Source organism: Lepidochelys olivacea, assembly GCF_965140295.1.
Source record: "Lepidochelys olivacea isolate rLepOli2 genome assembly, chromosome: 1".
In the NCBI taxonomy this organism is placed as follows: Eukaryota; Metazoa; Chordata; order Testudines; family Cheloniidae; genus Lepidochelys; species Lepidochelys olivacea.
The window spans coordinates 37,382,102-37,409,409 of record NC_140411.1 but is presented as its reverse complement, the minus strand read 5'-3'; the positions used below and the strand labels follow the sequence as shown (position 1 = coordinate 37,409,409).

Sequence of the window (27,308 nt, the reverse complement as noted above, 5' to 3'; positions counted from 1 at the left end):
GCTGGAGGCAGGTTACCAGTGGAGTGCCTCAGGGATCAGTTTTGGGACCAATCTTATTTAATCTTTTTATTAGTGACCTCGGCACAAAAAGTGGGAGTGTGCTAATAAAGTTTGTAGATGACACAAAGCTGGGAGGTATTGCCAATTTAGAGCGAGACCGGGGTATCATACAGGAAGACTTGGATGACCTTGTAAACTGGAGTAATAGTAATAGGATGAAATTTAATAGTGAGAAGTTTAAGGTCATGCATTTAGGGATTAATAACAAGAATTTTAGTTATAAGCTGGGGACGCATCAATTAGAAGTAATGGAGGAGGAGAAGGACTGTAGAATATTGGTTGACCACAGGATGACTATGACCCGCCAACGTGATATGGCCATGAAAAAAGCTAATGCGGTCTTGGGATGCATCAGGCGAGATATTTCCAGTAGAGATAAGGAGATGTTAATACCATTATACTAGGCACTGGTGAGACCTCATCTGGAATACTGCGTGAAGTTCTGGTCTTCCATGTTTCAGAAGGATGAATTCAAACTGGAACAGGTACAGAGAAGGGCTACTATGATGATCCAAGGAATGGAAAACCTGTCTTATGAAAGGAGACTCAAGGAGCTTGGCTTGTTTAGCCTAACCAAAAAAAGGTTGAGGGGAGATGTGGTTGCTCTCTATAAATATATCAGAGGGATAAATACCAGAGAGGGAGAGGAATTATTTAAGCTCAGTACCAATGTGGACACAAGAACAAATGGATATAAACTGGCCATCGGAAAGTTTAGACTTGAAATTAGATGAAGGTTTCTAACCATCAGAGGAGTGAAGTTTTGGAATAGCCTTCCAAGGGAAGCAGTGGGGGCAAAAGACCTATCTGGCTTCAAGATTAAACTCAATAAGTTTATGGAGGAGATGGTATGATGGGATAACATGATTTTGGCAATTAATTGATCTTTAAATATTCCTGGTAAATAGGCCCAATGGTCTGTGATGGGATGTTAGATGGGGTGGGATCTGAGTTACTATAAAGAATTCTTTCCTGGGTATCTGACTGGTGAATCTTGCCCATATGCTCAGGGTTCATCTGATCGCCATATTTGGGGTCAGGAAGAAATTTTGCTCCAGGGCAGATTGGAAGAGGCCCTGGAGTTTTTTCGCTTTCCCCTGTAGCATGGGACACGGGTCACTTACTGGAGGATTCTCTGCTCCTTGAAGTCTTTAAACCATGGTTTGAGGACTTCAATAGCTCAGACATAGGTGAGAGGTTTTTTTTTATAGGGACCCGTATTCTGAGACCACCTTCCCTGATCCCTTTTCTAGACCTATGGCTTGAGATTTCACCTTCCAAAAGTGATGAGGAGCAGTCTGGAGAGGGTAACTGACCAGGAAAGACTTAAAAGCAAAACACATTTCTAGCATGGCAAAAATTGACTAAGAGCAGGAATGAGGAGTAGTACCTGATATATGAAAGTACTAAACACCAAAGACACACAGGATTAGTTTAGGGTATTTCTAATGGGGCAAGGCTAGGAGCAATATCTGACATTAAACAAATGGAAATATAAATTGAATATCTGGAAAAGATATTGGCCCTTGTCAGGAAAATCTCTTGTGAAGTCAAAAAAGCTTTTCCTAAGTAAAGCATTTCCAGATAGGGCCCTGTAATGTCTAGGCTGTGATGCAATGGGGGAAGATAAAATTAATCCTACTTACTTTGAACATATACATGCTTTGTAAAAAGTGACAAACAAGGGGTATTCCGTTCAGCGTTTAAGAATACATACTGAGCAATCTGTCAGTATTCAGTTAATAATGATCATATGTTGTTGGGAATAATATTGTACTATAGCCTATCCTTGGCATTTATAGGGTGTCTATCACTATCATTTTTAAGAGTGGTGTAAAGGGATGGACAAAATGACTTACGGCGTTTCTTTCTCTATTGTCTATGATTCTATGATGTGACTTCCTTTAGGACAAATATATGTCCCATATTAGGGTCTATTTATACAAGCTCACCAGGTGTGGAAGACAAAAATTTTGGTGGTATCTTGGCTTTCTAACTGACGCACTCCAGGTAGGTCCTTGTTACAAATTTTATCCTTCTATCAGAAAGAATAATGAAGCCTGGAAGGTTGGTTGTGTTGAAATACAAACATGAATCTCAGAGCACATTAAATGGTCTTTATCTGGAGATGCAAGGTGCCTACATGGGTCACAGCTGAGAACGCCAACTCAGCACAGACTGCTGAGAAACAGGGCAGACACATCCCAAACTGGTGGTTATTCTGTCATTAGAGTTTACCAAACCAGTAACTAAAGTGGACTTCTGTATCACCACACTGATTAACAAGAAGCCAAAAACACAGTCTCCTTAGGCATTCCAGTCCCTGGTTCACCACCCAGACAACTAGACTTTATGATGAGAGATTACTGAAAACCAGATTCATCACTCATAAAGTTCTTCCAATCCCAAAGGATCAGCCACCTCAGCAGGTGAATATACGACTTAAATCATATGCAAATACCATGCTTAGAGCCAATCCTTCAGTAACTAAAAATTAAAGGTTTAATAATATAAAAAGAAAAGAAAGTATTAAATGGTTAAGGAATCATATACATTACAATTGATTTTCAGAGATGCAGGTCAGGAGCGTAGCAGTGATGTAAATCTGCTAGCTTGTTCAATCTCTCTGATTACTCAGACTAGTTCGGGGTCATCAGTCCCTTGTTCAAAGCTTCCTTGTTAGAAATCAGTCCTGAGAAATGAAGCAGGAAACGAAGACAAAAGAATGATGTCAAAGTCTCCACTCAGATACATTGAGCCCAAGAGCATGGAAACTTACTGGAAAAAAGATGGAGTCTTAGGTCATATGTCCATACATACTTTGCTGAATCATAAGAGTAGCCATTGGCTCCATGCTGTCTGAGGCATCCTCAGGAAGGGGGTCACTAAAGAGCTGATTTCCCTCAACGGCCCATCACCACATGAATGGCCCATCAACCAGTGATGGCTAGTCTGAACGTAGATTTGTCTGGTCAGAGTTATCAAGAACAGAACATGTTTCAGATACAGACACATAGCAAATACTGATAACTTCAAATACAAAGATGATACGTAGATATTAACAGGATGATCATATTCAGCAAATCATAACTTTTCTATTGATCCCTTATATGACATACTTTGTACAAGAGTTATTACAATTGGGCAACAGTCGTAACAACAGTCGTAATATAAGTGGTCACCTTTCTTCTATACAGCATCACACATGCCCACAAGCAGATCACAGTTCTCTTGAGTTTGTTCATTATTTACATGTTTTTATGCTACATCTTTGAACCTATGGATTGCTCCCAAACAGTTTGTAGTGAGTATTATGTGACTGGAATGAACTGAGTTATGATGAGTCACCTTAGTCACATAATACTGTTTCTATTCTGTGACTGGGTGATAGTAATTTTGGTACACAAAAGGAGGGCTTGAATAGTTTTTGTCCTGTCTATCTAAGGAACTTCAAGATTATCTATCACTGTAGTATCTAAGTGCCATTTTTATCCAAGAGGGGAAGACTGAAGATAAACAGGTGTATGGAATTTTAATTTTTTTCAAGTATCAGAGGGGTAGCCGTGTTAGTCTGTATCCACAAAAACAGCGAGGAGTCCGGTAGCACCTTAAAAATGAACAGATTTATTTGGGCATAAGCTTTTGTGGGTAAAACCCCCCACTTCTTCAGGTGGGGTTTTTTACCCATGCAAGTTTATGCCCAAATAAATCTGTTAGACTTTAAGGTACCATTGGACTCCTCATTGTTAAACTTTTCCTTAGCCAAGCAGGTCATGCCCAAGGCATAATTTTCAGAGACACCTGGGACAGTATATGATTTATTGGTTCAATGGTGAAGTCTTAACTGCGCCACTTCATTGCAGATGAAACCCATGGAAGGCCTCATACAGAGGACATATATTTTCCACAATAACCTACATAGATAAAAGATACTAACCATACAGACAGTGAAGTGCTTTTAATAAGATAGCACTGAAACTACACTCTCCAGTAGCATTCTAACCATCACATATCTACAAGATGAATTTAGTAAAATCCAGGCAAGGTACACATTAGCAATCAAGTTAAGTTACACTAAATTTAACACCTCTATTTTTCAGGTAAGCTAAAATGTTGCCAATTAATTATTAATTGCTCTGTGGTCCCATGTCTCCCCACAGCTATTCTACTACATCTTCTTCTAACTCCAGGATCTATTTGCTTACAAGTATTATTCCGATACCAAGTTCATTATCAGACAGAGCGTAGCAAAAGAACCTATGGTCTTTGGCATCCCCATAGATATTAAGGCCTTTATGATCATCTAGTCTGACCTCCTACATAATGTGGGCCAAAGAACCTCATCTAGTAATTTTTGCATCAAGTCATAACTTCTTGTTTGAGCTATAGCACATTTTTTAGAAAGATATTCTGTCTTGATGGAGAATCCACCGTATCCTAGGTAAACTGTTTCAAAGGTTAATTACCCCATTGTTAAAAATATGCACCTTATTTATAGTCTGAATTTGTCTAGCTTCAGCTTCCAACAATTGGATCTCATTACGCCTTTTCCTGCTAGATTAAAATGATGTCTATTTTCAGAAATCTCTTCCCCACATAGATACCATGATTGAGTTGCCTCTAACCTTCTCTTGGACAAACTAAATAGATGGAACTTCTTTAGTCTTTCACTACAAGGCATGTTTTCCAGCTCTCAAGCCATTCTTGTAGACAAAGTCTGAATCATTTCTAGTTTGTCAATATCCAGTGTCCACTGAAGTGCCAGGAATGTCATGCCTACAGGGCCAACATGTGTTCCTGATAAATTCCTTAATACATGGCTCATATCCAATCGTTGGTTGGTAAGGACTTCACAAACACAATACATTTAGTGATAACCTTTTATAGCTAATTCAGATGTACATAAATTACATGATAGATATATCCATATGTAATGTCCTGTGGTTCCCTTTGTAGACTATGACCATTCCAATTTCTGATTGGTACACAATAGATGTTGGCAAGAAACTTGTTAGGATAGCTTCTTGCATAACTGCAATTTACCCTAACTCTGCTGTTATTGTGTCCAAAAATCACAAAGCTGACAAACAGTAATGCTCTTCCATGCTCTCTCAGCTGCACGTTAGTGTTGTCTCTTTGGAATATCCAGCCTAATCTACAGTTTGAATATGAGGAAGAATTCACAAGTCAGTCCAGTATTAATCCTGGCAGATCCTATTCCCCAAATGATTCTTATAATCCCCCCTCATCACAATCTGAAATGTGAATGATGGAATGTTCCTTAGGGCTTTTAGTCTAATAAATAATGGAACTGTAAAGGCATGTACCAGACATCACTGTATTAACAGAATCAATACCCTTCCCTGGATGTCTCTTTGTTTTCAAGCATTTTAAATGAGACAATGACCACAATAATATCAGCAGTGTTAGGTTACTGTGTTGTCAAAACACGGCTACTGCAGTGCACGCTTCACAGCAGTATGGGGTCAGTCAATAAACGTAACTGCTTCCACAATATCAGGCTGGCCTGCTCCTCACATGAGTTATTTTGTAATAATGTGACCTCTCTGCAGTTGGAGCTTTCCCCTCTGCTGTATATTGTGATCATATTTCAGCAATACAGCAGCTGCAATTTATCAGCAGCATAGAGTTTCCATTTGCATCCCACAGAAGCTTTTGAGCCACCTATTGAATTTAGGAAAAATTCAAGCTCTTATTGTAGCTTCTTATGGCTCATCAGGGATGTGCCTTTGTAATCTTTGTTTGTTTGTTTTTCCCTTCCCATTACAAAGTCATGTTTACGGAATCTGATTTACACGGATGCTTCCTTCTACTCTCATGGTCACAGCCGGCTGGAAGATGCTCAGTGCTGCCTGTTGGTCTTGTAGCAAAATATCCCAGCAGTTGCTCTTTACATTCTAAGTTGCTCAAATACTAAATACATTCCTACTATATTACGTTCTTGTATCTAACTGTAAATCTGGTGAGGACACTCAGTTAACTGAGTTTCTGGGCCTTTGGAGTGTTGTAGAAACTTCACTGTATCAAATGCACTCAGGTAGAGGGTGAGGAATCCAACCTTGTGCAGGAATACATATTGACAAAGCATTATGCAGGCAAATATCCTGCACGATGAAAGTTATTTTAAGGGCTTCTTCCACTTAACTCTTCCTTGTCTCACTTCTCCAGTTCACACCCTGTAGCCCATAACAGCACTGAAAATTCCCTTGGCTGGAGCACACAGTAGAGGTATCATGGCTGTGGTATTTAGCAGATGTCTGAAATTTTGGCTCTAGGATGTTCATGGATGCAAACTGCTAATTAGCATGTGTGGCTCTGTTCTCCTGCCTGACAGCTGTTCCTTGAAGCGGCTTCTCCTATTTCCTCTCAGGGGGTTAGATCCCGAGTTCTTTGTTGCAACCCCTGGTGTCTCCACCCAAGGTAACCCTCCACCCCATCCCCTGTACCTACAAGGTAAGAGGCGCTGTCCTTTGGGGAAATGACTGATGCTATCCCTCGTAGCAAGGCGTACAACCCAGCACACAAACAACAACATACATTAATACAAACCCCATCAAATGAAATGGCACACCCCAAAACAAAACTACAACAAAGAGGACTTTATTTGGGACAGAAAAAAAGAGGCTCTAGGGAAGGAAAGGGTTACGGTTAGCGAAAACACTAGAATGTCTACACTATAACAAATGCGCCACCTCCCAATAGTTCCAGCTCCAGCTTCCTCCCTGGCACCTTCCCAGCACATGGAATGTCTAGGGTGTGTCCAGAGATGGGAGCAGCAAATGCGGACTGGCTTAAAGGAAACAAAAGGGGACTCCATACAGTGTTTTCAGCCGCGTATGGGGCAAGGTCCTCTCCTGACTGCCTGGACTGGTGACCTGTGGAGGTCATGGCTGACTTTAAGTTGCTGGCACCAGGGCAGGAGTGGAACTGTCCGACTGTGCACTGAATCCCACCAGCAGCTCCAAGTCTCCCTTTATGGGGCCCGGGAGCTAAGCAGCCACTCTCTGACCTGCTCTGCTTTCCTCTCGGTGCTAAATCAGAAGCTCCAAAAGTGAAACAAAACCTTGTCCCTGGTCTCTGAGTCAAACTGTAGGGACTAAGCAGTTCTGTCTCCTCACTGGTCCAGCAAACGTCTGTATAGATCATCCCATCCCGAAGTCTCCCGATTGGTTTTTGCAGGAGTTTCCAGTCTCTTTTGTCTCCGCTCCCGGCTGAGAAATGGTGTTCACAGGCTCTGGTGCCACTGTTGCCCATAGGGAGGCTCAGTCGAACATTCCAGGAGCTGACACGTTCCAAGGTGGGTCACACTTTTGAAATATCTTGGGTCAATTTTACAGGGAGAAAGGTAAGGGCCAGGCTATGAAATGCGACACCACAGTGTAATTAATCATTTGTTTCACAAATGCCAAGTACTTAGTACTGGCCTTATACTTCCTGAAGCATCTAGGATCATGCTGGCCATTCTGTAACCCTGCCAACAATGCAGAAGCCATTGTAGTGGGATGCACCAGACTCCTAGTAGCTGCATAATAACAGGCTATGTGAAAGATTGTTGCTTGTTTAGTGACCAGACCATCATGCTCATGTTCCTGGTGTAGTTCCTAAATGTCTTTCTTCCCATTTAGCTGCCTAACTATCATATTTCCCCATAGGACTCCCACTGACTTCAGTGGGCTTTGGATCAGGTCCTAAATGACTTTCCCAGGATTACAGGAGAAGTCTGTGGCACAGCTGGGAAGTGAATGAAGGAATCTTGCCTTAACCTCCTTCCCTAAATATTATTCCTTCTGAGTCTTCAAGAAGGCCTGCACTTCAGCAGCAGAGTTATTTAACTGGACAAAGACACTGAGTGCTATAATCTAGTGTTGTTGATTAACAATATGTACACATCTGAATAGAGAACATGTGAGATAGAAGCAGAGCATAACTGCCACTAGCAGGACTCCAAGAAAGGATCTTGTTCCAATTTCCAGGGAACTACTCCAAGACACACTTGGTTGATGCTTACCCAACACATGAAATCCTTTGGGCCCTTCTTTCTGTCTCTTGTGGGTTTTTGCTCACTTAATTTTGCTTTCTTGATCTGCCAACATTATTATTAGAGGTACAATAACTTTTCAGCGAGTTGTGAAGGAGAGAACTTTGCAGGCATAAACAACCCAGGACCACTCAGTTCAGAATGTGCACTGGTAGGTATTCCAGAGAAGAGCAACAAAAATGATTAAAGGTCTAGAAAACAAGACCTATGAGGGAAGATTGAAATAATTGGGTTTGTTTAGCCTGGAGAAAAGAAGGCTGAGAGAGGACATGATAACAACCTTTTATGTACTTGAAAACTGTTAAAGGTTAAGAAGAACAATTTTTCTCCCTTCTCCTTGTGAGGATAGGAAAAGAAGCAATGGACTTAAATTGCAGCAAGGGTGCGTCATGGAAAAATCACCACACATTGTGTTTGGTTCAGAACAAGCCTGAAAGCTAGCTTTATTCAAGCATGCGCATACAGGGAGAGTCAGCTGGAGCTGCTCTGCCATAAACAGAAATACAGGAGCTTATATTGCTGAAAACCACAATTTGTCAAACCCAGCAGCATTTTCCTTATTTGGCATATAGTGTAAGCTTCAACAGTAGCTTTGCCTTATTTGGAGTTTAGCAAAAACAAGCTTTTCCTGATATTGACAGGTGTTTTTCTTTGCGGTTAATGGTTTTTCTAACTTCTAGTGGTTATGCTTACATTTCTTAAGCTGTGCTGTTTGCAATCGACCCTTAATGGAATTTTCCACACTCTCTTCTTATGCTTCATATACACAATTAGCTTGACCAAAGTTTTAGGCCTAGAAATTTAGGCCTACTAGATTTTCCTTTACAGGTGGTTTAGGTTGGACATTAGGAAATACTTCCTATCTGTCAGAGTGGTTAAGCACTGGAATAAATTGCCTAGGGAGGTGGTGGAATCTCCATCATTGGGGATTTTTAAGAGCAGGTTGGACAAACACCTGTCAGGGATGGTCTAGATAATACTTAGCCCTGCCCTGAGTGCAGGGAACTGGACTAGATGACCTCTCGAGTCCCTTACAGTTCTATGATTCTATGATTCTCTGTTCCTTTTCAGTAGTCTACCTTTATTGTTTAAACTGATAAGGAAAATTCTGGTTGACTGGAAATTGTGCAGGTGTGAAATTATGCATTGGCTACAGAATAAAGGAAACAAGATAAAGGCACAGGGGGGAAGGAAAAGTGTTATATTGTGCAGGAAAATAAATAGCATTTTAAATAATAATGAAGGATGCTGGATTCCTTTTTTTGTTTTGCATCTGTTTAAGCAAACCTCTGCTCTCAACATATAAATTTGATAACAACAGGCTAATGCTGTGCTGCCATCTTCATCTGCACTTCTTAATGGGGAAAAAACTGCAGAGAAATTTAAGAAGCTAAAGCATATTGAAGGAGATGGAACGTTGTTTAAAAGGCAAATGAACAACAATTCATGCTGTGGGTGCATAAATGAGTGGCTGATGCCAAACACGAGGATCGGATATTGGTTTTAGTACATTACAGAGGAGGGAGAATCATTTGAAATGCCAGGCCTGTTGTGCATAAAGTTGCCAACTCTCACTGGGATGGAAGTTTTATAAACACTTGTAATAATAATAAAAGCCTGATGGAAATGTCCTAAATTGACTAGGGATCAGCCAGTAGAGGCCCAAAGAAATATTTCTAAAAACTCATAGAATTTAATAGCGAAAGGCGTCCTTTCTAGAGGTCTTTTGAACCATCCTATACAACTCTCAGAAGTTAAGTCGACGGGAGAGTTTAGACCCAGCACAGTGTAGACCCTGCAGTAAGCCGACCTAAGGTATGTCAACTCCAGCTGCATTATTCACGTAGCTGGAGTTGCGTAACTTAGGTCGACTTTGCCCCATAGTATGGACCTGCCCCAGGAGTGTGGCTCCACCCTGCATAAAGTTAGCCACATGTGTAAGTACCTTGCCTCTGAGAATTCCACATCAGCACCTCTTCAACTGCTTTGAAACTAACCTGTTTTCAGACTATCACACAAAACCAAATTCATTCTTCCTAGTGTTGCATGAAGCATGTTGCAGCCTGGCCTGCTGTACCCCAGGAAGGTCTCTCAAGAGGAGCACAAGCAGTGGTCCTCCAAAACACCCCATTCTCATTTTGTACCAGCCCATCCTCTACCCTGGTAGACTTCTCACCACTATGGGCTTTGCTCCTGGGGACATGCTGGCAGCAATCAGTGGAACTTTAACCACCAATGTTTGTATCGCTGCTGATGAAGGTTGATTAAAAGAATTCCTTGGCTGTGGCAAAGGGGACTGAATTCTCCACTGAAAAGCATTGTCTTTGCTGCAGGCATCACAGCAAGGCAAATTAATTTCATAGAATCATAGAATATCAGGGTTGGGAGGGACCTCAGGAGGTCATCTAGTCCAACCCCCTGCTCAAAGCAGGACCAATCCCCAATTAAATCATCCCTGCCAGGGCTTTGTCAAGCCTGACCTTAAAAACTTCTAAGGAAGGAGATTCTACCACCTCCCTAGGTAACTCATTCCAGTGTTTCACCACCCTCCTAGTGAAAAAGTTTTTCCTAATATCCAACCTAAACCTCCCCCACTGCAACTTGAGACCATTACTCCTTGTCCTGTCCTCTTCTACCTCTGATAATAGTCTAGAACCATCCTCTCTGGAACCACCTCTCAGGTAGTTGAAAGCAGCTATCAAATCCCCCCTCATTCTTCTCTTCTGCAGACTAAACAATCCCAGTTCCCTCAGCCTCTCCTCATAACTCATGTGTTCCAGACCCCTAATCATTTTTGTTGCCCTTCGCTGGACTCTCTCCAATTTATCCCCATCCTTCTTGTAGTGTGGGGCCCAAAACTGGACACAGTACTCCAGATGAGGCCTCACCAATGTCGAATAGAGGGGAACGATCATGTCCCTTGATCTACTCGCTATGCCCCTACTTATACATCCCAAAATGCCATTGGCCTTCTTGGCAACAAGGGCACACTGCTGACTCATATCCAGCTTCTCATCCACTGTCACCCCTAGGTCCTTTTCCGCAGAACTGCTGCCTAGCCATTCGGTCCCCAGTCTGTAGCTGTGCATTGGGTTCTTCCATCCTAAGTGCAGGACCCTGCACTTATCCTTACTGCATATGCAGATTTCTTTTGGCCCAATCCTCCAATTTGTCAAGGTCCCTCTGTACCCTATCCCTGCATATCTACCACTCCTCCCAGTTTAGTATCATCCGCAAATTTGCTGAGAGTGCAATCCACACCATCCTCCAGATCATTTATTTAGTTAGCAATGGTTCATGAAGGCTTTAGAAAATTCTGCTGTGATGTCACTAATATAGTGGAATAAAGCTCTTCAGAGCAGGAGCTGTCTCTTACTGTGAGTTTGTTTGTATTGCAACAGTGAGCTCAAGTTAATGCATTTGAGTTACTCCACTAACTGGAGTGAGTGTGACCATACTGAAACGCTGGAGCCACACTGTGATTGATGAGTTGCTGTCATCTGAGCTGCTGCATCTGCATTGATTACTACCTCCTCAGTTAGCAACACTTCAGCTTCCCACTGTGGGCCATCTCGTTTGAGTTTAAAGCACCACAGGAACTAGAGATTTTTGTGTGTGGATGGGAATCAGATGGGCAACAAAACGCAAGTTATAACTCAAGCTGACAATACAGTGAAGACGAGTCCAATGTGTTTGTATAAGGACTAGTACAGTGAAGCCCAGTCACAGCTGTGGCCTCTGGGCACTATTGTAATACAGATAATAATAATAAATATGCTATTATGTGGAGATACCTTTGCTTTTGTTATTCTGTCTCACCATTCCAAAAAAATGGAGCAGAGCACTGGTTGACTTTCAGGTGAAATATATTCTTGCCATAAGAATTCCTAAAATGCCTATCACAGTAGTACCTAGGCCCTGACAAATGCTTAGTTTAAAAATAGCAGCTGACAACTGACTGATATGCAGAGGATGAACATTTCAATGAGTTCAGAAAGTATTAGACTGAGTACATGCGAAGAGCTCAGAGAGTTATGTGGCTCTGTGCCTAGAAATTCCTATAGATAAATTCTATTTTTCAGTCTAGGGATATAACAAATTGCCAGATGTTCCTCATGAAAGCACACAAGTGAGGTATAAATTGTGGAAGTCCTTCTTAGCTGAGATATAGCTCTGGGAAGCTTATGTTTTGTTGTTAATACTCTCCAGTCAAACCTTGGATTATTTATCTTGGGATGACTGATAGTAGCTGTAGTAAGTTCATTCTGAGGAGAACAAATTGGCAGATGTAGTGTTCATAAATAATGGATAAAGTGAGTTCATATTAAAATATTACAGTGGGTATTGGAACGAGTGCCTCCAATATCAATTGTTTCAGATTATTTCTTTTTTCCTTTATTACAGCAATAAACACTGATCTATTGTGCTAATATCCTTCAATAGCAACAGATGGAACAGCACTGCGGAAAGGGATATTTTGATTTAAAAAACATTGAAGTAATGAATGGGTCAATTTAGGAGCCTAAGAAAGAGGAACTGTGAAAACTGGCATAGAATCTGTGACGAAGCATGAACGAGACTGAAGAGAAAGAGAAACTTTCAGTGCATAGCCTGACTGCTTGTAAATTAAAACTATGCAATCATGACAAGAGTGTAACAGCTTTACAGACCATGCCAGCCATAATCCGTCCTCCAGCTTTTCTCACAAAAAACACATGTTATTATCCCCATTTCACAGCTGGGGAAACAGAGATATGGGGAGTCTGTGTTTAGGCCTAGATTACATAAGCAGTTTGGGAAAGGTCTGCGAGGCTTTTAAAAGAATTTTTGTACACCCTCAAGTAAAGGAGTATATAACCATTCCAGCTCTTCTAGAGTTTCTTCTTCCAATCTGCTTGACACCAGCTTCCTCTCACTTCTCTCAGAGCTTCCTGGGGCAGATGAGTAGGCCACCTGATCCAAATCTTTGTAAGACCACAGGTGGCTTGGTTCCAGCTGTGTCAGAGACCATCTCGTTGGAGGTCAATGGGCCTACGCTGATTTACATCAACGGAAGATCTGACCGCAGCAGTTTGAACGTATTGTAATATTGTGTTATTGTTTAGCCATGTTGCATACATAATATGCCTCAACTCCTTGGCTCTCTTTCCTCACCTGAACCTGATGAGCTCCAACACAATGGACGATCACAATGACACAACGGGTGCTGCATGTTAAACCCAATGGGATCATTTCTGGTGCTTGCAGCGAGTCTAGAAATTTTGGACCGTGCTATGGAAATCAGACAGGGACGACTCATTAGGTTTTTTTCCCCATGAGCCCCATGCAAGCATTATCAGTGGAATGCCTGATTCTTTGGTACCAGCCTGCAGTGTTGGAAACAGCTACGTATAAGCTTGCTGCAGTTGCAGTAAGGGCTGAATTTTAGCACTTTTCCCATATTTTAATACATTTCACAGAGATTTTTCAATCGGATCTGAAAGCTCTTTTTCAAAAGAGGAGGGACAATTTGCACCACTGGAAACGTTTAGGGTCTGAATTTCACATGGTGGTTTCCACTTCTGTTGCTTGCCATGCTTTCTGTATTCTAACTCCTGGATGCTCTAGTAGACTCTAGCCTGTGTGTACAGGTGACGGAATTGTTATATACATAAACCACATCTGTCATAAATATAAAGGGAAGGGTAAACCCCTTTGAAATCCCTCCTGGACAGGGGAAAGCTCCTCTCATCTGTAAAGGGTTAAGAAGCTAAAGGTAACCTCGCTGGCACCTGACCAAAATGACCAATGAGGAGACAAGATACTTTCAAAAGCTGGGAGGAGGGAGAGAAACAAAGGGTCTGTGTGTCTGTCTATATTCTGTCTTTGCCGGGGATAGACCAGGAATGGAGTCTTAGAACTTTTAGTAAGTAATCTAGCTAGGTACGTGTTAGATTATGATTTCTTTAAATGGCTGAGAAAAGAACTGTGCTGAATAGAATAACTATTTCTGTCTGTGTATCTTTTTTGTAACTTAAGGTTTTGCTGAGAGGGGTTCTCTATGTTTTGAATCTAATTACCCTGTAAGGTATCTACCATCCTGATTTTACAGGGGGGATTTCTTTATTTCTATTTACTTCTATTTTTATTAAAAGTCTTCTTGTAAGAAACTGAATGCTTTTTCATTGTTCTCAGATCCAAGGGTTTGGGTCTGTGGTCACCTATGCAAATTGGTGAGGCGTTTTATCCAACATTCCCCAGGAAAGGGGGGGTGCAAGTGTTGGGAGGATTGTTCATTGTTCTTAAGATCCAAGGGTCTGGGTCTGTGGTCACCTATGCAAATTGGTGAGGCTTTTTACCAAACCTTGTCCAGGAAGTGGGGTACAAGGTTTTGGGAAGTATTTGGGGGGAAAGACGTGTCCAAACAGCTCTTCCCCAGTAACCAGTATTAGTTTGGTGGTGGTAGCGGCCAATCCAAGGACAAAGGGTGGAATATTTTGTACCTTGGGGAAGTTTTGACCTAAACTGGTAAAGATAAGCTTAGGAGGTTTTTCATGCAGGTCCCCACATCTGTACCCTAGAGTTCAGAGTGGGGGAGGAACCTTGACATGGTGGCATAGTGGTGGGATTAACCTGAAATCATTTTGAGATCAATTTGAGATTTTTTTGAACTAGAAATACAGATTTTAAAAAGGAATTTTTTTTCCTTTGGAGCTGCTAGAAAAGCAGCTTGTTTTCTCTCTGCTTTGGAGCCAGAGCTGAGACAAAAGGGGATTATCTTTGTGAATTGCAGGTTTTCTTTACCTGGAGGCAGGGTACTTAACTGCTGCAGGGAAATTCACAGTCTTCCAACCCAGAGTTTTTTTTTTCCCTAAAAGTAAATAGGGAGGCGGGTGTTCTACCCATTTGCCTGGAGACAAAAGTGGCAGGTTTTTTTTTAGGATTTTGATTTTTTTGTTTTACAAGGAGCACAGGTTTGAAAAGGAATATTTTTTTCCTTTGGGCTGCTGGTAAGCAGGTTTCCAAGTAGTTGGAGGTTTTTTGCTTTGATTTGGGCCCAGAGCAGAGACAAGGGAATTGTCTTTTTCTGTAGGCTGACCATCACTATCAGAGAATAGGTATTCTATTCCAGCACAGCAAAATTTTACAGCCAAGTTTTGTTTATTTCTAAACCTTGGGTGTAAAGTTAGTTAAAACAGAGAGGTTAGAATGACAAAATCCACGGCTCGACACAAGCTGGAATTAGCCAGATTTCAGGCTGCGGAAAGAAAGGGAACATGAAAGACAGACAGAACTCATGCGGCTGAAGAAGGAGGAGAAGGAACAAGAAATTGAGGCAGCGAGAGAGGCAGAACAACACCAAGCGGCTGCTCACAGGAGAGCTATGGAAGCAAGGGACAAAGAACTGGAGGAGAATGAAAAAGAGAGGAAGTATGTGGAGGAGATGGAGAAGATAAAGGCTCAGCAGAATATCCCAACAAACCCTAGTAATCCTTCTCCAAGTACCACTTCCCATCCCAGAAAGTTCCCCACCTACAAGGCAGGCGATGATACTGAGGCCTTCTTAGAAAACTTCGAAAGGGCCTGCCTTGGGTACAACATCTCTACTGACCAATACATGGTAGAACTGAGGCCGCAGCTCAGTGGACCCTTAGCTGAGGTGGCAGCTGAAATGCCTAAAGAACACATGAACAAGTATGAACTGTTTAAATCCAAGGCGAGAGTCAGAATGGGGATAACACCCGAGCAGTCTCGTCGGAGGTTCAGAGCCCTAAGTTGGAAACCAGACGTGTCATTTACCCGACATGCCTACCACATTGTGAAACATTGGGATGCCTGGATATCAGGAGCAAGTGTTGAATCTCCAGTAAATTTGCCCTTCCTTATGCAAATGGAACAATTCTTAGAGGGTGTTCCTGAGGAAATAGAAAGATACATCCTAGATGGGAAGCCCAAAACTGTAATCGAGGCAGGAGAGATTGGAGCCAGATGGGTGGAGGTGGCAGAGAAGAAGAAAACTGGTCGCAGTTGGAGCGGAGACCAGAAGGGACAACCCCAGACCACACCCTATTACCGGGGGCCGTCCAAGGCCCCACCTATCTCCCAAAGAACCCTCCAGACCCCTTATCGTCCCACCACGCCCCAGTGACTCATCAGCTGGACGATGTTTTAAATGTAACGAGCTGGGGCATGTAAAGGCCAACTGCCCCAAGAACCCCAACAGATTACAGTTCATTGCACCGGAATCACACCAGAGATCCGCAGGCCCAGATACCCTTGGAGCGGAGGGAAACTGTGAGTGTGGGCGGGAAGGTCACCGCGTGGAGGGACACTGGAGCACAAGTGTCAGCTATCCATGCTTCCTTAGTGGACCCCAATTTAATCAACCCAGAGATCCAAGTGACGATTCAACCCTTCAAGTCCAACTCTTTCAATTTGCCTACAGCCAAGTTGCCTGTCCAGTACAAGGGCTGGTCAGGAACGTGGACTTTTGCAGTCTATGATGATTATCCCATCCCCATGCTGTTGGGGGAAGACTTAGCCAATCATGTGAAGCAGGCCAAGAGGGTGGGAATGGTCACCCGCAGCCAGGCTAAACAAGCCGTGAGGCCTAGCTCTGTTCCGGAAACTTCTATCAGGACCCGGTCAGAGGTGATGGACCCGGACCCCAGGCCAATGTCTGCAACAGCAGTAGTGGATCCAGTCCCAGAGACCCAGACGGAACCAGTCCCAGAACCGGAACCAGCCGAACAACCAACACCAGACCCAGTGTCAGCACTGAATCCAGTACTTGCAACCTCAACACCAGACGGCCCCACCGAACCTGAACTGGCAGCAGCCGATAACCCTACACAAGAGGCTCAGCTGGAGCCTGAATCCCAACATAGTGCACCAGCGGAGAGCGGTTCACAGTCAACAGAAACAGCTCCATCCCCTATATCGCTTCCAGAGGGACCAAGCCTAGGTCCACAATCCCATGAGGAACTGATGTCTCCAACATCAAGGGAACAGTTCCAGACCGAACAGGAAGCAGATGAAAGCCTCCAGAGAGCTTGGACGGCAGCATGGAGCAACCCACCGCCTCTCAGCTCTTCTAATCGATCCAGGTTTGTTGTAGAAAGAGGACTTTTATACAAGGAAACTCTTTCTGGGGGACACCAGGAAGACTGGCATCCTCAGAGACAGTTGGTAGTTTCAACTAAATACCGGGCCAAGCTCCTGAGCTTAGCCCATGATCACCCGAAGGGCCATGCTGGGGTGAACAGGACCAAAGACCGTTTGGGGGGGTCATTCCACTGGGAGGGAATGGGCAAGGATGTTTCTACCTATGTCCAGTCTTGTGAGGTGTGCCAAAGAGTGGGAAAACCCCAAGACCAGGTCAAAGCCCCTCTCCAGCCACTCCCCATCATTGAAGTTCCATTTCAGCGAGTAGCTGTGGATATTCTGGGTCCTTTTCCGAAAAAGACACCCAGAGAAAAGCAGTACATACTGACTTTCATGGGTTTTGCCACCCGATGGCCGGAAGCAGTAGCTCTAAGCAACACCAGGGCTAAAAGTGTGTGCCAGGCACTAGCAGACATTTTTGCCAGGGTAGGTTGGCCCTCCGACATCCTCACAGATGCAGGGACTAATTTCCTGGCAGGAACTATGGAAAACCTTTGGGAAGCTTATGGGGTAAATCACTTGGTTGCCACTCCTTACCACCATCAAACAAATGGCATGGTGGAGAAGTTTAATGGAATTTTGGGGACCATGATACGTAAATTCGTAAATGAGCACTCCAATGATTGGGACCTAGTGTTGCAGCAGTTGCTCTTTGCCTACAGAGCTGTACCACACCCCAGTTTAGGGTTTTCCCCATTTGAACTTGTATATGGCTGTGAGGTTAAGGGTTAAGGGTGCTGCAGTTGGTGAAGCAGCAATGGGAGGGATTTACACTTTCTCCAGGAACTAACATTCTGGACTTTGTAACCAACCTACAAAACACCCTCCGAACCTCTTTAGCCCTTGCTAGAGAAAACTTACAGGATGCTAAAAAGAGCAAAAAGCCTGGTATGATAAACATGCCAGAGAGCGTTCCTTCAAAGTAGGAGACCAGGTCATGGTCTTAAAGGCGCTCCAGGCCCATAAAATGGAAGCATCGTGGGAAGGGCCATTCACGGTCCAGGAGCGCCTGGGAGCTGTTAATTATCTCATAGCATTCCCCACCTCCAACTGAAAGCCTAAGGTGTACCATATTAATTCCCTAAAGCCCTTTTATTCCAGAGAATTAAAGGTTTGTCAGTTTACAGCCCAGGGAGGAGACGACGCTGAGTGGCCTGAAAGTGTCTACTACGAAGGGAAAAGTGCTGGTGATGTGGAAGAGGTGAACCTCTCCATGACCCTTGGGCGTATGCAGCGACAGTAGATCAAGGAGCTGTGCACTAGCTACGCGCCAACGTTCTCAGCCACCCCAGGACTGACTGAACGGGCATACCACTCCATTGACACAGGTAATGCTCACCCAATTAGGGTCCAACCTTACCGGGTGTCTCCTCAAGCTAAAACTGCTAAAGAATGGGAGATCCAGGATATGTTACAGATGGGTGTAATCCGCCCCTCTGGAAGTGCATGGGCATCTCCAGTGGTTCTAGTTCCCAAACCAGATGGGGAAATACGTTTTTGCGTGGACTACCATTAGCTAAATGCTGTAACTCGCCCAGACAACTATCCAATGCCGCGCACAGATGAACTATTAGAGAAACTGGGACGGGCCCAGTTCATCTCTACCTTGGACTTAACCAAGGGGTACTGGTAGGTACCGCTAGATGAATCTGCCAAAGAAAGGTCAGCCTTCACCACACATCTCGGGCTGTATGAATTTAATGTACTCCCTTTCGGGCTGCGAAATGCACCCGCCACCTTCCAAAGATTTGTAGATGGTCTCCTAGCGGGATTAGGAGAATATGCAGTCGCCTACCTTGACGATGTGGCCATATTTTCGGATTCCTGGACAGACCACCTGGAACATCTACAAAAAGTCCTTGAGCGCATAAGGGAGGCAGGACTAACTGATAAGGCTAAGAAGTGTCAAATAGGCCTAAACAGAGTGACTTACCTTGGACACCAGGTGGGTCAAGGAACTATCAGCCCCCTACAGGCCAAAGTGGATGCTATCCAAAAGTGGCCTGTCCCAAAGTCAAAGAAACAGGTTCAATCCTTCTTAGGCTTGGCTGGTTATTACAGACGATTTGTACCGCAATACAGCCAAATCGCCGCCCCACTGACAGACCTAACCAAAAAGAAACAGCCAAATGTTGTTCAGTGGACCGACAAGTGCCAGAAGGCTTTTAACAAGCTTAAAGCGACACTCATGTCTGACCCTGTACTAAGGGCCCCAGACTTTGACAAACCATTCCTAGTAACCACAGATGCGTCCGAGCATGGTGTGGGAGCAGTTTTAATGCAGAAAGGACCTGATCAAGAATTCCACCCTGTAGTGTTTCTCAGCAAAAAACTGTCTGAGAGGGAAAGCAACTGGTCAGTCACTGAAAAAGAATGTTACGCCATTGTCTATGCTCTGGAAAAGCTACGCCCATATGTTTGGGGACGGCGTTTCCACCTGCAAACCGACCATGCTGCACTGAAGTGGCTTCTCACCATCAAAGAATCTAAAAAAAACCTTCTTCGGTGGAGTTTACCTCTCCAAGATTTTGATTTCGACATCCAACACATCTCAGGAGCTTCTAACAAAGTGGCTGATGCACTCTCCCGTGAAAGTTTCCCAGAATCAACTGGTTAAAATCTTCCTTGAGATGTGGAAAATATTGTTAGTCTTTATGTACTTGGTAGTATATTTAGAGATGCATGTGTCTTATTAACTCTGTTTTTCCTAGAGCTCCAGGAAGAAATCCCAGCCAGTGTTTCACCCTAGCTGAGATTTGGGGGGCGTGTCATAAATATAAAGGGAAGGGTAAACCCCTTTGAAATCCCTCCTGGCCAGGGGAAAGCTCCTCTCACCTGTAAAGGGTTAAGAAGCTAAAGGTAACCTCGCTGGCACCTGACCAAAATGACCAATGAGGAGACAAGATACTTTCAAAAGCTGGGAGGAGGGAGAGAAACAAAGAGTCTGTGTGTCTTTCTTTATGCTGCCTTTGCCGGGGATAGACCAGGAATGGAGTCTTAGAACTTTTAGTAAGTAATCTAGCTAGGTACGTGTTAGATTATGATTTCTTTAAATGGCTGAGAAAAGAATTGTGCTGAATAGAATAACTATTTCTGTCTGTGTATCTTTTTTGTAACTTAAGGTTTTGCCTAGAGGGGTTCTCTATGTTTTGTAGAGACAAAGCATAAGGTATCTACCATCCTGATTTTACAGGGGGGATTTCTTTATTTCTATTTACTTCTATTTTTATTAAAAGTCTTCTTGTAAGAAAACTGAATGCTTTTTCATTGTTCTCAGATCCAAGGGTTTGGGTCTGTGGTCACCTATGCAAATTGGTGAGGCGTTTTATCCAACATTCCCCAGGAAAGGGGGGGTGCAAGTGTTGGGAGGATTGTTCATTGTTCTTAAGATCCAAGGGTCTGGGTCTGTAGTCACCTAGGCAAATTGGTGAGGCTTTTTACCAAACCTTGTCCAGGAAGTGGGGTGCAAGGTTTTGGGAAGTATTTGGGGGGAAAGACGTGTCCAAACAGCTCTTCCCCAGTAACCAGTATTAGTTTGGTGGTGGTAGCGGCCAATCCAAGGACAAAGGGTGGAATATTTTGTACCTTGGGGAAGTTTTGACCTAAACTGGTAAAGATAAGCTTAGGAGGTTTTTCATGCAGGTCCCCACATCTGTACCCTAGAGTTCAGAGTGGGGGAGGAACCTTGACAACATCTCCAAAAGGATTTTATTCATATGAAACCTATCCCTGGCACATGCAAACAGGATTGAACAGCACATATGCACAGTGTTATGGGTGTGCCAAGGGGAGGGTGAGCTGAGGCCACCTTGAAAATTAAGGGCTTGTTTCTCATCTTACCCTAACATAATTCCATTGACTTCAGGGGAGCCACTCATTGGAATGATTCCAATGGGCTCCGGATCAGGCTCCAAGATGGATTGGAATCAATGCCCACTGCTGTTGCATGCTCTGTTACTAGCCTCATTTCCCTTTATTCTTGTATTATTGCATTCATTGAGTATGGACCCCTGCCTCCATATAAGCAATGCAGATCACTACTGAGGTTAATTAATGTTTTCAGGTGGGATTGTGACTCCCTAGGGACTGTCAGAGCAGCTTATTTTACAGGTAGGCTTTTCCTTCTGTGCTGTATTTGTTATGCATGCAGAGCAGCAACTGGAAGTGTTGAATATGTTATAGTTATTTCCATTAACTTTGACTATGAGGTTGAGTTCCTCTTACTTATTTTATATTAAGAAACCTGCCTATTTTGGGCAGACCATGTGCTGCATTCAGATTTCTTGTGTGTGCAGCCATCGATTCTACTGCTACAGCCCTGGGAAAGGGAGATAATACTCTTGGGTACCCTTGCTAATTATTAGCTAACCCAAGTTCTGCAAGAACCTGTCTATACAAAGTGACAATAGCTTCCTAGAGATGAGATGCTGTAATAAAATTTCAAAAGTGCCTAATTGACTTAGGAGCCTAAATCCCATTGGCTTTTCATGGGACTTAGGCACTTCTGATTCCCTTCTTCTCCCTCTACCCGTGCCCCCGTTCCCCCCCCCCAATTATTTCTGAATCTCAGACTCTAGGAATGGCACGTTACCCACCAGGGAAGCTCGGGTGGTTCACCAATTGAACATAAGGTCTCCTTGCAGGTCTACATATGTCACCAAGCATGAGTAATATGGCAGAAGTGCCAACTGCCTACATCCCAGCTGGAACACGGTCAGTTCAGGGACCCATGTAACACTGCATGTGCTGGGCTCTGGATGTTAGGAACAGAGCTCACTTACCACTATAGAATATCTTTGTTTTCTAATCACTGCCTGCTAACTTCCTGCACCTCTTAGCTTCGCAGTGCCCTTGTTTAAATGGATGACTTTGTGCACCATGGCAACAGAGTATAACAACTGCTGACTCAACTCTGGAGTAAGTTTGTGCCCAGCCATGTCCAACTGTGAGTCATGTATGTACCCAATGCTAGCCCAGCAACCATAGAGTTACTACAAGCCCTCCAGTCACTGCTGATTGGCAGGCTAATGGCAGCTGGGAGGATAAGAGGGTGGCTAACAAAGGAGTGAGCAGACAGGAACTCCTGTTAGCACCCGGGGACAACACCCCAGTAAGGGGCAAACAGGCCAACAGCTTGAAGAGCCCATAGAGTCCCGAGGGAAGGCAGAAAGAAGCTCAGGGCACTGTCAGTCAGCAAACCCTTACTCTCCTTGTCTAGCTTGAGGTCCCTGAGCTGGAACCCTGGAACCCAGTGGTGTAGGTGGGCCTGGGTTCCCCTACCAGCCCCTGCACCCCATAGCAGATCTGAGAATAGAGAGGGTTTCCAGATTTCTGGACACCAGGGGTGGCCTGACAGCCCTGCTGAGCTGAGTGAGCTGGAGCCATGCTCCCTGTTTGGCCGGGGGGCACCTTTCATTGATGCACCATCTCACAGTGTGTCAGAAAGGATGATGACAAAAGGTGCCTCTCTGCACTCCTGTGGGCCCCTATGCAGGGACAAGGCACAGCTGAGTTCTTGAGCTTATCTGAGTGCAGATAGTTGACAAAAATAATGACATCCGTGGATAGGAGGGGGTGATCCATATCCCTGAGCTCCTTCTGACAGAAGGCTGGTTGCTGGGTGGGAAGTGCTTTCTGCAACCTGTCAAAATGTGGCACAGCAGACTTGCTTTTCACACAGCACAATGGCGCCTGGAGCTCCCTTTGGGGTGGTATGCTTCTACTCAGTCCCCAAATGTAGGCTGTGGCTTCCAGTCATGACTTAGCCCTGGATGTTCTGCTAGGGGATGCCACCTGGCTTTAAACTTCACATTCAGACATTTTTTAGCTGAACACAAGTTCTGAAATAGGGGTGCTCTCTTGGTGGGCAGGTGAGGGGGGTCATATTAGGAAGCTACCAAGTAGGAAGTATGCAGATGGTGTGAAGGGGCTCTGGGATATCCTATACCAGGGGAAGGGAGTGGAAACATTATGAATAACTTTTGGTGTAAGGCTTCAGTGATAGGCAGGTCACACAGGAAGTCAGGTATGTTTGGGAAATCAGCATTTGTCTGGCTTTTCCAACGGTCCATTATATGTAAAGACAACTGAATTTATCTCTCGAGGAAATGACAGGTGAAAGGCCTAGAGGTTCAGTTTAGACGGGTACTAAAAAGATTGGATACTTATTCTGTCTTATCAGAACCTTTATCTTTCTTTCTATCCTTGCACTTCTGCGTCCCATACTTCTTTATATGTATGTGTTGGGTTGCAGAAACCCATTTAGCTGAAGAGCACGGAAAGTGTTAATGCAGGCCAGGAGGTGGCGTAGAGGGAGTTGGTTAGGACCCTATAAAAGGTCTTGGAGAGGAAGACGCTCCTCCTGAGTGTCCTGGAGAAGAAGGTTCAAGGTTGCCAAAGGGCAGGACCCTGTGAACGGCTGAGACAGGCACAGGAGGTGCTCAGTGGAGTAATATGGCTTAAACAGTTTGGTTTGTTTCTTTTGGGGGGAGTAGCTGGAGAAAATTCCTCTTCTGTTTCTTTTCACTTTCTTTGCTCTGAACTGCAGAAAGTCCTATGGTGTCCTTCTTTTGTTGACTTCAGAAGGAAAGGACTATTCTTCAAGTTTGACTGGAAACTACCCACTGGCCAAGTGACTAAACTACTGTTGACCTGAATTTATGGGCTAATTTATTACTACTCGCCAATGATATGCAGTCGCCTACCTTGACGATGTGGCCATATTTTCGGATTCCTGGACAGACCACCTGGAACATCTACAAAAAGTCCTTGAGCGCATAAGGGAGGCAGGACTAACTGTTAAGGCTAAGAAGTGTCAAATAGGCCTAAACAGAGTGACTTACCTTGGACACCAGGTGGGCCAAGGAACTATCAGCCCCCTACAGGCCAAAGTGGATGCTATCCAAAAGTGGCCTGTCCCAAAGTCAAAGAAACAGGTTCAATCCTTCTTAGGCTTGGCTGGTTATTACAGATTATTTGTACCGCAATACAGCCAAATCGCCACCCCACTGACAGACCTAACCAAAAAGAAACAGCCAAATGCTGTTCAGTGGACCAACTGTCAGAAGGCCTTTAACAAGCTTAAAGCGACACTCATGTCTGACCCTGTACTAAGGGCCCCAGATTTGACAAACCGTTCCTAGTAACCACAGATGCGTCCGAGCGTGGAGTGGGAGCAGTTTTAATGCAGAAAGGACCTGATCAAGAATTCCACCCTGTAGTGTTTCTCAGCAAACAACTGTCTGAGAGGGAAAACAACTGGTCAGTCGGTGAAAAAGAATGTTACGCCATTGTCTACGCTCTGGAAAAGCTACGCCCATATGTTTGGGGACGGCGTTTCCACCTGCAAACCAACCATGCTGCACTGAAGTGGCTTCACACCATCAAAGAAACTAACAAAAAACTTCTTCGGTGGAGTTTAGCTCTCCAAGATTTTGATTTCGACATCCAACACATCTCAGGAGCTTCTAACAAAGTGGCTGATGCACTCTCCCATGAAAGTTTCCCAGAATCAACTGGTTAAAATCTTCCTTGAGATGTGGAAAATATTGTTAGTCTTTATGTACTTGGTAGTATATTTAGAGATGCATGTGTCTTATTAACTCTGTTTTTCCTAGAGCTCCAGGAAGAAATCCCAGCCAGTGTTTCACCCTAGCTGAGATTTGGGGGGCGTGTCATAAATATAAAGGGAAGGGTAAACCCCTTTGAAATCCCTCCTGGCCAGAGGAAAACTCCTCTCAGCTGTAAAGGGTTAAGAAGCTAAAGGTAACCTCGCTGGCACCTGACCAAAATGACCAATGAGGAGACAAAATACTTTCAAAAGCTGGGAGGAGGGAGAGAAACAAAGGGTCTCTGTCTGTCTATATGCTGCTTTTGTCGGGGATAGACCAGGAATGGAGTCTTAGAACTTTTAGTAAGTAATCTAGCTAGGTATGTGTTAGATTATGATTTCTTTAAATGGCTGAGAAAAGAATTGTGCTGAATAGAATAACTATTTCTGTCTGTGTATCTTTTTTGTAACTTAAGGTTTTGCCTGGAGGGATTCTCTATGTTTTGAATCTAATTACCCTGTAAGGTATCTACCATCCTGATTTTACAGAGGGGATTTCTTTACTTCTATTTACTCCTATTAAAAATCTTCTTGTAAGAAAACTGAATGCTTTTTCATTGTTCTCAGATCCAAGGGTTTGGGTCTGTGGTCACCTATGCAAATTTGTGAGGCTTTTTACCAAACCTTGTCCAGGAAGTGGGGTGCAAGGTTTTGGGAAGTATTTGGGGGGAAAGACGTTTCCAAACAGCTCTTCCCCAGTAACCAGTATTTGTTTGGTGGTGGTAGCGGCCAATCCAAGGACAAAGGGTGGAATATTTTGTACCTTGGGGAAGTTTTGACCTAAGCTGGTAAAGATAAGCTTAGGAGGTTTTCATGCAGGTCCCCACATCTGTACCCTAGCGTTCAGAGTGGGGGAGGAACCTTGACAGACCCCCACAATCATTACACCCCTTCTATCTTTATTTCCTCCCACCTTCCTCTCCTCACTCTCCCTTACCACAGTTCAGTTCTGCCATCAAACTGTGTCTGCTAATTAAGTACTAGAGATCTAAATGGCTTAAGTACTATTCCCAAAAATTGGGTCCTATTAAGGGTCGGCTGTACCTCTAGACCAGGGATCAGCAACCTGTGGCATGCGGCCCGTCAGGGTATCCGCTCGCGGGCTGAGACAGTTTGTTTACCTGCAGCGTCCGCAGGTTCGGCCGATCACAGCTTCCACTGGCCACGGTACAATGTTCCAGGCCAATGGGGGCTGCAGGAAGCAGTGCGGGCCAAGGGACGTGCTGGCCACTGCTTCTCACAGCCCCCATTGGCCTGGAACAGTGAACCGCAGCCAGTGGGAGCTGCGATCAGCCAAATCTGCGGACGCTGCAAGTAAACAAACCAGCCCGGTCCACTGGCGGATTTCCCTGACAGGTCATGTGCCAAAGGTTGCCGATCCCTGCTCTAGACTGATACATGCAGAGGAGGACTCTGCTGCAAGTTTTCGCTTTGAAGGTACATTTAAGAGAACTTGAAGTTGGTACAAAAGCTTTTTCCTGTGGGAGGGGGATGATTCATATCTGGATTTTGGAAAGGAAAGTAATGACTGGGTTGTGTTTTGGATATAGGCGTTTGCACCATCTGCTTTGCTGTCATGTTACTGTGAACTGATCCAAAATTCAGTAAGAGCAGTATTGAAAAAGATGCTTGTTAGAAAGTCCATTGGCCATGGTATGGAAAATTTACCACCAGTAATGAGGAAACCAGGTCAATACAATGCTAATAAGCCTGACTCTCAGATTGACTAGGAACATAGGAGTTGTTGCACGCAGTCAGACCCGTGGTCCATCTATTCATTGACCTGTCTCTTACAGTGGCCAGTACCAGATGCTGCCAGCAGAAGGTTCAAGAAACCTCACTGGCATCTGCCGCCTGTGAAGGTGGTCTCCTAATTCTCAGTAATCAGAGACTGGCTTATACCCTGTAACATGAGGTTTTATCTGCCTCCAGTACTTCTTGTTAGTATTAACTATTGTAACTCTGGATATGTTTGTTATTCATATAATCACTCAATCCCTCTTTGAACTTGCTAAATTCTTGACTTCTGTAGCAATGAGTTCCATAGTCTAATTATGTTGTGTAAAAAATATTTTGGGATGTTGTCCCAGGAAGAAGGATTGCTAGGAAGAGATGGGCTACATGTAGCGAAGAGAGGGAAGAGCATCTTCGCAGACAGGCTTGCTAATCTAGTGAGGAGGGCTTCAAACTAGGTTCGCCGGGGGATGGCGACCTAAGTCCTCAGGTAAGTGGGATACCGGGAGGAAACACAAGGAGGAGGGTGCAACAGGGGAGGCCTCCTGATTCATACTAAGAAAGTAGGGAATTGGCTAGTTATTTTAGGTGCCTGTACACCAGCGCAAGAAGCCTGGGAAACAAGCAGGAAGAATTGGAAGTCCTGGCACAGTCAAGGAACTATGATGTGATTGAAATAACAGACTTGGTAGGGTAAATCAC

At 44.0% G+C, this 27,308-nt stretch overlaps 1 long non-coding RNA gene across 2 annotated transcripts in view; it reads right to left on the bottom strand.

The window, feature by feature from the left end:
- LOC311513060 overlaps positions 1 to 27,308 on the bottom strand; it is a 43,647-nt gene that overhangs the window by 5,365 nt on the left and 10,974 nt on the right. Inside the window, exons 2-3 of one of the 2 annotated variants that reach the window (XR_014709640.1) lie at positions 2,840 to 3,028; positions 2,619 to 2,752 (exon numbers count right to left, since the gene is read on the bottom strand). This is a non-coding gene — a long non-coding RNA (uncharacterized lncRNA). The remainder of the gene's footprint in view (positions 1 to 2,618; positions 2,753 to 2,839; positions 3,029 to 27,308) is intronic. The other variant, XR_014709641.1, reaches the window with a different exon arrangement.